Here is a 10,215-nt window from a genome sequence, read left to right as displayed (position 1 = left end):
ACTCAGATTTATATCCTGGAAATCTTTAATATGGTTAAAACATGGAACTTGAAACAGTTGAGAGAGTTCATGTCCACAGAAAATAATATCACATTAGAAGATTTTTGTCATTTTATGAATCTCAAGATGTGATCTGTTAGTATAATATCACAAATATAAAATACCCTGGCCATGGCAACAGAGCTGGATTACACAGGGTGATGAAGAAGAATTAAGTAACTTGAATTGTGAAAGCCCCAGGATACTCGGAGATTTTTCAGGTAAGTCACTATGCTTCTTTATTATATTTTGGTGTAAAACACAATATGGCAAAAATATATATAACTGATTTTTCCTACAGAATACTTTCTGGGATTTTCCAGGATACGAATATTTGAAGGCTCATATGTAATGATAAGAGTACATTTCTTCAGAATAGTTTAAATTAACCCAGAAAGAAGGGGCATGGGTTCTACAACTGATTTAGACATTGAGCCAGCTAATAATTTCATATTGTTTCTGTAAAAATCATGTTTTTTCAAATGTTTCTATTGGTAAAAATTGTTTTTGTTTACATGTTTCATGCAGAAGCTCTTCTCCATTTCTTTTTCACCCTTTGTATTTTTTAATGGAGAAAAAACATGCTTGGTGGTAAACACAATGCATGCAAATTTAAGATTGTAATTGCATGCACTAAATAAGCGTAGTTATATGTGAAAGTTTTGCTCACTTGGAAATTTTATTTCTAATCCTTTATTCTCATATCTGGGCTTAAGGTCCACCTCTGTGTCCTTTGCAACTCGGAATTTTTGGCCAATTTTTAAATCAACATTTCTTTTGTTTTCAATGTATTTATATAAAATGAAATGTCAACCAAATTACTTTTTAGTGTAAGTCTGTGCTTTATTCACAGCATGTTAACTATGACAAAAGTCATTCTGGTTAACAGGTGGAATATTTCACAAATGGGAAGCAGTGTACACATCTATTTTCCAGAATAGTACTTTCAAAAGTTACTTTTATTATGTATAAACTACATGCAAAGCATTTGAAATGTAAGACTGAATTACATAACTTTTTTAATAGTTACATGCTACAAGACTGGTTGCTTGGTTTGATTTACAATAATTTCTAAAAAGTGATCCATTTAAAATTATATGGATGCCTTCAGGAAAATTGCGAATTGGAAGGGACATTGAAAAAAAAAACATTTAAAATGCACCATTTAACCTTTGATCCATCATAAAACATGTAGCTGAAAAATCTTATTCCTTTTATTACTCAAGAAATTTTCTCATCTCTCTATAAATTGCCTTATACTATTATTTATAACTTCTATTTATTTATAAATATTTATACATTTATTAATGTGTGTGGGGGCAGAAATACATCAATTTGTGTATGTGTGCATGTGTACACTTTTTAAAGTCAGCAGTTGAAATCCCCCCACAATAGGGAAAGAGCTCTGTAAGTTATTAAACATCATTTGTAGAAAAGATTCTGTCACCATTGTACAGTTGCAGTAAAATTGGATGAATGAGCATCTTATAATACTTAACACTCTCTGGGAATCAGAAAATTTAGAAAAGCTACATGCAATCTTTTGGGCTTTTTAGGAGCTTATTAATGGGTTAACTCTTCAGTTCACTGTGTCCTATTTTCAGTCATTTAAGTGACTGTTGAAAATTAAGTGTACAATTTGCTTCCCAACTTTGCATTCATTATCATCATATAATTTGAACATTTTAGGTAGGTTTGTATACTGCTGACCTATTTATATGTATCTATATTTGAACATCAACTGCATGTCCTTCCACTGACGTGACAATTCACAGCTTCCATACCTTGAACGTTGCAGTAAAGGCCTTTATCCCCTCCCAGCCCCCAGAAGCATGATGTCTACAGAGAAGCAGCGAGAGAAACATTGTGGCTATTTTTTGTGTTGGCAAACCAGAAATTGATTTAATTTCTCATTTATTCAACTAGTATTGTGTATCTTCAATATATCAGCTACTGGGGATGTCAAGATGAATAAAACATGGTTTTATCATCTTGACACCCTTATCATCATGACAGCACTCAGTTAAATGGCTGAAATAAATGCACAGATAAATAAAAACAGCAAAGAAGTAGCAAGAAATGTGATTCCTTCCTCTCCGTGTGTTCCGGCCACTTAGACTTTCCTCTAGTCCTTACCTAGATGAGGTAAGGACTGAAAGATGAGTTTTCCTTCCCACCTCAGGAAATTTTGCTTTTGTTGTTTTCAAATACCTAGAATGTTCTTTATGTCTCCCTTCTCCTGGATAATGGTGCCTCATTCTTCAGAACCTAGCTAAAGCTTCACTTTAAAAAAATTCTCCCCAACTTTTGTGACTATGTCACATTCACCTATTGCAAGCTCTCAAAGTAACTTGTAATTTTTCATAGCAATTATTAATTAATTCACTCTATATTATATTCTTAAATATGCTCTTCACTAATCTGATCAACTAGAATGTATTCATATACAAATAAGACAAAAATATCTGCTTCCATAGAGTTTGTGTTCTAGTGGAAGAGGGTCAAAAACTAATGAAGAAGTAAATAAATACAAATGCCACAAGGTAACATATACTATGAGTATAATTAAGGAGGGGAAAGGAGATAAAGCATGGCAGTGGGGTGAGAGAACGATAAAGAGAGGTAAGATTTTAAGTGGGTAGTTAGAGAAACCCTAACTGAGAAGGTGATATTTGAGGTAAGACCCAAAGGAGGTTAGAGAGTAAGCCAGCCATGTGGGTATCTTGGAAACGACCTACCCACCAAAGGGAATAGTAATTACAAAGACCTTTTGACAAGAATGAGCTCGGAATTTTTAAGCCCATTATGTCTATCGTGCAATTGGTAAAAGAAGAGTCAGAAATACAGTTAGGAAGTAAGAGACACAAGATTGTGTACTATCATTTTCAGGACTTTGACTTTTACTATGATTGAGAAAGCAAGTCTTTGTGGGGATTGATTAGAGGGAGTCATGACCCAGTTTATAGTCCAAGAAAAACCCCGCTTTGGCTACAACGTTGAAAGGAGGCTAGCAGAAGGTCAAGAATGTAAGAGCAGAGACCGGTATGGGGAGGTCATTGTCGTGATCTACAGTGAAGATGGTGGAACCAGAGTGGTAGCAGTGGAGGCTGTAAAATGAGGTGGAATTCAGCATATAGTTTGAAACAAAGGAAATAGGATTTGTAGGCAGATAGGAGTCTCTGGGGGGTTTTATGTGAATAACTGCAAAAGTGAAGTTGCCACTTAATAAGATGGGGAAGACTGAATTTTGGTTTTGAACATGTTAAGTTTAAGCTGCTTCTCAGACCTTCAACTAAAGATGTCAAGCATCTAATTGAATATATGGGCTTGGAGTTCAATGTAGCTGGGCATATTGATGATATTTGAAAAAATAATGAGCCTGGATAAAATTATCCAAAGAGAGAGTAGGGGTAGACAGAGGGAGAAAGGGCCAGAACTGAGATCAGGAGTCACCTACAACCGTTGTACCTTCACCTTCACTGTAATCATTATCGGATTAGTGTCCGTCTTCTTCGACACTAACCACAGTAGAGAAGAAATGGAAACCTAGGAAAAATTCTGAAAGTAAATACTTCCATTTCCCTATATTCCCAGTGACCTATGTTTTTGTTCTTTAGTTACCCCAATTCTTATCCTACATCTAAAGGTGACTCACTATTTATCCCTATCAATTTATCCCATTTCCACTGCATTGCCAGAACTTAATTTATTATGTATGTTTACTCAAATATATTCTAATGCAGTAATTACATATGACAATCTAGTCTGCTAACACAAATATAAATACATCAAGTTTGAAGTTTAATGCTGACTAGAATTATTGCATTAAAAATTAAGCATAATTCGGTATTTAGTGCAGCATAATTTATCTTTCCCTTCATACATGTTTTGCTGGCAATTCTATTAAGGAAGATGAAACCACTATCTCCTATTTAATATCACCAGACACTAAAATGTTTGAGCAGGAAGTAGAAAGATGTTAAAACTACAAATTGGGATTAAATTTGGTTGATTCAGTCACAAGAAAATAAGATTTCAGATTTCCCCACACTTTTCCTCACAAGGGAAAATGCTGGCCCATGACTATTAAGATATTAGAGTGCAAAGGTCTTAATACTCACTGATTTTGTTTGCTTCCCCTTGATTCTTTACAGCGCTAGTCATGCACATTTTTATTCATAGCCTAAATGGATTACAGATAACGTGGCTAGGATAGAAGTGTTTCTTTATATTTTGTGTGGAAGAGAAAAAAATTGTACCAGAATCTCCTCAGACTCAAGTTTCAGTTTCAAACTTGCCATTTGAAGTCAATCTCAACATACCAAAAGATCACCATTGAATCCTTGCCACCATTGTGCTGAGGACTAAACCAAGAGTAGCTCTAAATCTGAAGGAACTGAATGTTAATTATTCCAATCCATTAAAAGCCAGAGGACCCTCAGTCTATCCAGAACAAGACCAAACATGCAGTGATTACAACAAAACTGAACTGCTTGATTTCAGATTTTGGTAGAAAATGGTGAGAATCTTAGAAAATGTCAAGGATAAAAGAAATTGTGTTGAAAAGAATCTAGCAATAAACCTGCAATCTACACTTTCTTTGGGAGCTTGGGCAAGGTTGTCACCATGGATGGCTGTAGAATTTCTGAGGTTTATCAACAGATTCCATCAGTAACTAAGAAAAATATTGCATAAGTATCCACAGCACAATGCCTGTTGCATTAGGTAAGAATTCATTTACATGCTGCATTATTAAATGTATTCCTATAATAACAAAATGGTGAACCTTCTGAGAAGTAGTACTTTTCATTTGTACAGTCTGTCAGAGACCGAGTTCTACATGGCTAAGTTAAAGGAGGCCGGTACACAATTTAAAGATGTAATTTAAGTCATGACTGATGATATACTTTTACTTGCTTAGCCTTTTATGCGGCTTGTTTGCATTACTTGAACAGATTTGCTGTTTCTGTTCTAACTGCATTGTGTGTGGCATGAGGAATGCTGATGAATTCTTGTCAGTAATGATCACACCCTTTCCCAGTGTGGTACATTCGAATCCCCTACTACATAATCTACGTATGCATTCCTTATGTTATTAGCAGAATTCACATGTGATAGGTAAATAAACCTCTTCTTGCTTTAGGTGAAATATAACTATTGATCCTTTTCTATCTTTAAAAGATGGAAACTGTATTAGACAGAAAAATCTGGTGTAGGTTTTATATGCTTCAAGTAGCTTTAATTAGAATTCTTTAATTTTCTCTACAGCTGATACCAATTGTAAACTCTAAAATATCAATTGTAATTGGAAGGCAAATTTGCATCTTATTCCTGACATGAAGTAATATGTCTTACTTTGTGAACTTTAAGTAAGTGAAGCTATTCAGTGCCATCAGAGTGTCCCTGAATAGCTCTTTTTGATCATTTTGATATTTGTAGGTAACTGTCTCATCTGCTTATTTTTAAAAAGAGAAGTAAACAAGTTACTTCTTGGTGAGCTTAATTTAGTAGACTACTTACTGGTTTATTCAGAGACTGGTGAGTAAATAGGTTTTTAAAGGATGAGTTATAATTTGAAAAAGCCATTATGCTATGAGTCCTAAAACATTTAAAAGGAAGTGTGTTGCTCCTTACTTTAGGCTCACAAATTAAAATTTATAGTAAAGTTGTATAGGGAAAGTTTGAAAACATAAATAATAGATTAATATTAAAAAGCAAATGTATCTATATTTGTGTTCTAACGTGTTCATAACCTTATCCCCAAATTTTCAGACTTTTCTTGAATTGCTCTCTTTTAACCACAAATCAGATGATTAAGTTTAATGTAATTAGCCTTCCTGGTTTCTAAAAGATGAAGTGAAAGGTTTCTATGAGAATGGCACTCTTCACAATTTTTTACTTAATAGTTAGTCATGCACTCTTTTAAAAAGGTAGAAAATGTTACTACTAACAGTGGCTTAAATAATAAAAGAAGTTTATCTCAGAAAATTGAAAAGTCCTACCTAGGGAGAAAAAAAAAAGAAAAGTCCTGAGAGGAAATAAAGCATGAACCACACTTTTTCATTTTATTCTCTCTCTCTCTACTTATTACTCTCAGTTGGCTTTCTTCTGAGGCCTTATTTATTTATGCTGTGGCCTATAGCATCTCTAAAGATTTATTTTCCACTGCTTGGAATTATATAGGGGAAATTTTTCTTTCCTGATGAGTCCAGCAAAAATTCAGTAATTGATTCCTGGTGGATTTGATTGGCATAAATTAGATTATATGCCCAGCACTCACCCCAGTCACTACAAAGAGGGAAGTTTTGTTTAATCTTAAAATCCAGGTGAAGATAACCCTCTCCCAACCACATTTACTGAGAAGAAAAGCAGTTCTACAGAGAAAAATCAGTATATGACTATCAGAAACAAAAAGATTGATTTTCAAGAGAAAAAATATAATGGGAAAGCTAAGAAGCAAGCAAGGAATGAAAAGGGGGAAAGAGAGGAAAGAAGAGGAAAGACAGGGAAAAGGAGGGAAGGAAGGAAGGAAGGAAATATGATAATAAATATCAAGAGGATAAATAGCCACTTTTTGTATTTTGTTTTTATTTTTTTAATATTTTTCCCATTACCTTTTGGTCCTTTTATATACCCCTCCCTCCAGAATCACCACATGGTTGTCCATGTCCAGGAGTCCTTTTTCCTTTTCCTTCCACCCCTTAACCTACCCCTGCCCCTAGCTGTCAGCCTGCTCTCTATCTATGATTCTGACTTTATTTTGCTTGTTAATTCAGCTTCTTCATTCAACTCCTCATATGAGCAAAATCATAAGACATTGGTCTTTCTCTAACTGGCTTATTTCACTTAACATAATGTTCTCCAGGTTTATCTATGCTGTCACAAAGGGTAAGATTTTTTTTATGGTCGAGTAGTATTCCATTGTGTAAATATCCCATAGTTGTTTTAACCACTCATCTATTGACGGACACTTGAACTGCTTCCATAGCTTGGTAATTGTAAATAATACTACAATGAATATAGGGTTGCTTATGTTCTTTTGAATTAGTTTGTTGGGTCCCTTTGGATATATTCCCAGAAGTGGGATTGCTGTCTGATAAAGCAGATGCACTTTTTAATTTTTTGAGACACCTCTGTACTGCTTTCCACAGTGGCTGCACCAGTCTGCATTCCCACCAATGGTGCAGAAGGTTCCCCTTTCTCCACATCCTCCTCAGCCCTTGTTGTTTGTGATTTATTGATGAGAGCCATTCTGACAGGTGTGAGATGATATCTCCTTGTGGTTTTAATTTGCATTTTGCTGATGACTAGTGATGTTAAGCATCTTTTCATATGTCTATTAGCCATCTTTATCTCCTCTTTGGAGAAATGTCTATTCAGGTTCTTTGCCCATTTTTTGAGATTAGGTTGTTTGTTTTTTGGGTTTTTTGAGTTTTGTAAGTTTTATAAAAATTTTGGATATTAACCCCTTATCAGATATATTATGGTTTATTGAAGGGTTAATGTGCAAGGAAGCAGCCGCCAGAGAGAGGGATCAGAGAAACTGAGTTCTTCACTGGAATTATAATAGGTTAATTAATTTCTGTATAATTACGTGATAACTCTGTTTAACTCAAAAGGTGCATTTGTATTAATTAGTCATGTGTATGCATAAACACGCACACTTACAACATGCAGACGCACACAGTACCACGGTGTCTCTGGTTGGGTCTATGTGAGCACAGCACGATTTCTGGGATGAAGACTATGGTTCACAATGAGTTTGACAGACTGTCCAACAAAATTCTCTTTTATTATCACCCCACTGCCTAACAGAAACATATAAAAATATTGATGGTGTGGAAGATTAGCTACAGGTTTATATATGAGAAGATTTATTTCAGAAAACTAAGACAACAAAAATCTCAAAACGCAAGCCGGTTTTAAGCCACCGATTTTAACATGCACTTCACATAGACTTCTTAATTGTAATTGCTGCCTAATCTTTGAACCTGCATTTCACTGGATCCCGACTAATGAGTATGATTGAAGCCAAAGTTTTACTAGTTTCAGCATGCTTAATGTTTTCCATCTCGGACTCAATTACTCTGTGCTCGTGAGAAAATTCTTACTTGTTATTTCTAGGAACAACAAAGTCAGATTTCCCACTTTATGACAATTATTTTATGAAATAATAAAACTATAATAAAATTTCTGAATGATTATAACAACCTTGCTATGAAAACAAAGACAGCACAGTTGAAAAAAATAACATGTTAGTTCTTTATTGAAAAAAGAGGTCGAAATCTTGCATATAGGACTTCTGGTTTCCACTTTGGAATACAAAGACCTAAAAAGTCTATCACTCTCAAATTTTCACTCTCAAATTTACTGAAAGGTGAGGAGGATTGGGGTCTGAGGAAATGTGAGAATACAGCAGGGCAAGCAAGTGCGGTAATTCTTCAGTACATGGGGAAAATGAAACTCAACTCATCATTGAGGTCCCTTGTCTCAGCTAGAGAAGGAACAAGAACAAAGTAAGCGGGGCTTGTGATGTTGTTAGAGAAACAAGGCAGTTTTCCCAAGTGTTTTACTCCATTCTCTCTCTCTCTTCTCTCCTTTCTCTTTCTCTCTCTCTATAGATAGATAGATAGATAGATAGATAGATAGATAGATAGATAGATAGATAGATAGCCAACATTAGCAAGATAACTCTTCTCAGTCCCTGTGGTTCAGGTAAACTGATTTCACATTCTTAGCTTTGAGCACATAAGCGCATCTTGATTAATATATGTATGGACTGGTAATTCAGGGCTAGTTAGAAGATTCATACCAAACTAAACCAGAAGTTTTTCTCTGATTTTTTGAAAACCACTAGAGCAACATGCATTCTACTAAGGTTGTCAAAATTGAATATATGACTGGGACTACTAATGGCTATGTTGCTCATTCCCAAGAGTGGGAATGTGACTAAAAATGAACCTAAACAGCATCAAGCATAGATAGGAGACAGAAGGAAGACATCTAACAGGATATTCTAAATAGCTGGATTCAGAAGTGCCTATTTCTGGGATTTTCACTTACACAGATCGATCAACTGATATTATTCATTAACATGGAAATGTGAAACATTCAAAATGGAAAACATTCTTCAAGCAATTAGATATATGTTTGCTTTATGAAGATCAAGCTTATATTTTGTTCTTGCACATATTTAAATATTCTTATTGCTTTTCAATTTGTAATAAAAGGATAGAATTGCAAAAATTTAAGTAATTTGACCTTTTATATTTATGTAAACATGTAGAGGGATTAAAATATATGTGTATTAAAAAATAAACCACCTAAAATAGTAAGGTAATGCTGAGAAAAATAATTTGTGAATCCTGAATTAAGGTTTCCCTCCTCCCTTCCTTCTTCCTCCCTCTCTTTGTTCTTTCTCTCTCTCTCTCTCTCTCTCTCTCTTTCTTTCGATATTTCAATAGTAAGACCTTTGAGGTCTGTCCAAAAAGTACCCAGCCATATACTATGAAAAATAGAAACGTTTATCAAAGAAGATATAAAAACATTGTACATGGGACAATGATGTCTCCGTCCCCTTCAAAATAGGCACCTTGGGACCTCACACAGTTCTCCCAGTTGCCATCAGCTGCTCCATCATATTTCCCTGAATCTCTTTGATGGTCTGAAATCTCTTCCCTTTCAAAGGTGATTTTAGTTTTGGGAAAATCCAGAAGTCACAGGGTGCCAAATCTGGCCTGTAGGGGGACTGAGTCACCTGGGTGATTTGATGTTTTGCCAAAAAATTCTGCATAAGACATGATGCATGAACAGGCACATTGTCATGATGAAGCTGCCAATCACCAATTGCCCACAGCTGCAGCCTTCTGAATCATCCAAGTAGTTTCCACAGAGGAATGTTCAAGCTTAATGCAAAATTTGATGGTGATTCGCTGCTATAATCACTCAGTCACTTTGAATGCAATGGCCACACAGTACACATGCTCACTCAGTGGTGTCTCCCCCACTGACTAATACAGTGAAGTTGTCATTGTTCATGCATTCACATTCCACTGCATTCTCCATGGCTGCCAGGTTGTATCAATGTTACACAAACCATTCTCATTATATTAACATTGGATGGACTTTTTCTGGACAAACCTTGTACTTTAGGGACTAAAGTAGAACTGTACTACC

The sequence above is a fragment of the Artibeus jamaicensis genome, unplaced genomic scaffold (assembly GCF_021234435.1).
Source record: "Artibeus jamaicensis isolate MK-2021 breed Jamaican fruit bat unplaced genomic scaffold, CSHL_Jam_final scaffold_3222, whole genome shotgun sequence".
Taxonomy (NCBI): Eukaryota; Metazoa; Chordata; class Mammalia; order Chiroptera; family Phyllostomidae; genus Artibeus; species Artibeus jamaicensis.
Note: the sequence above shows the minus strand (reverse complement) of the source record.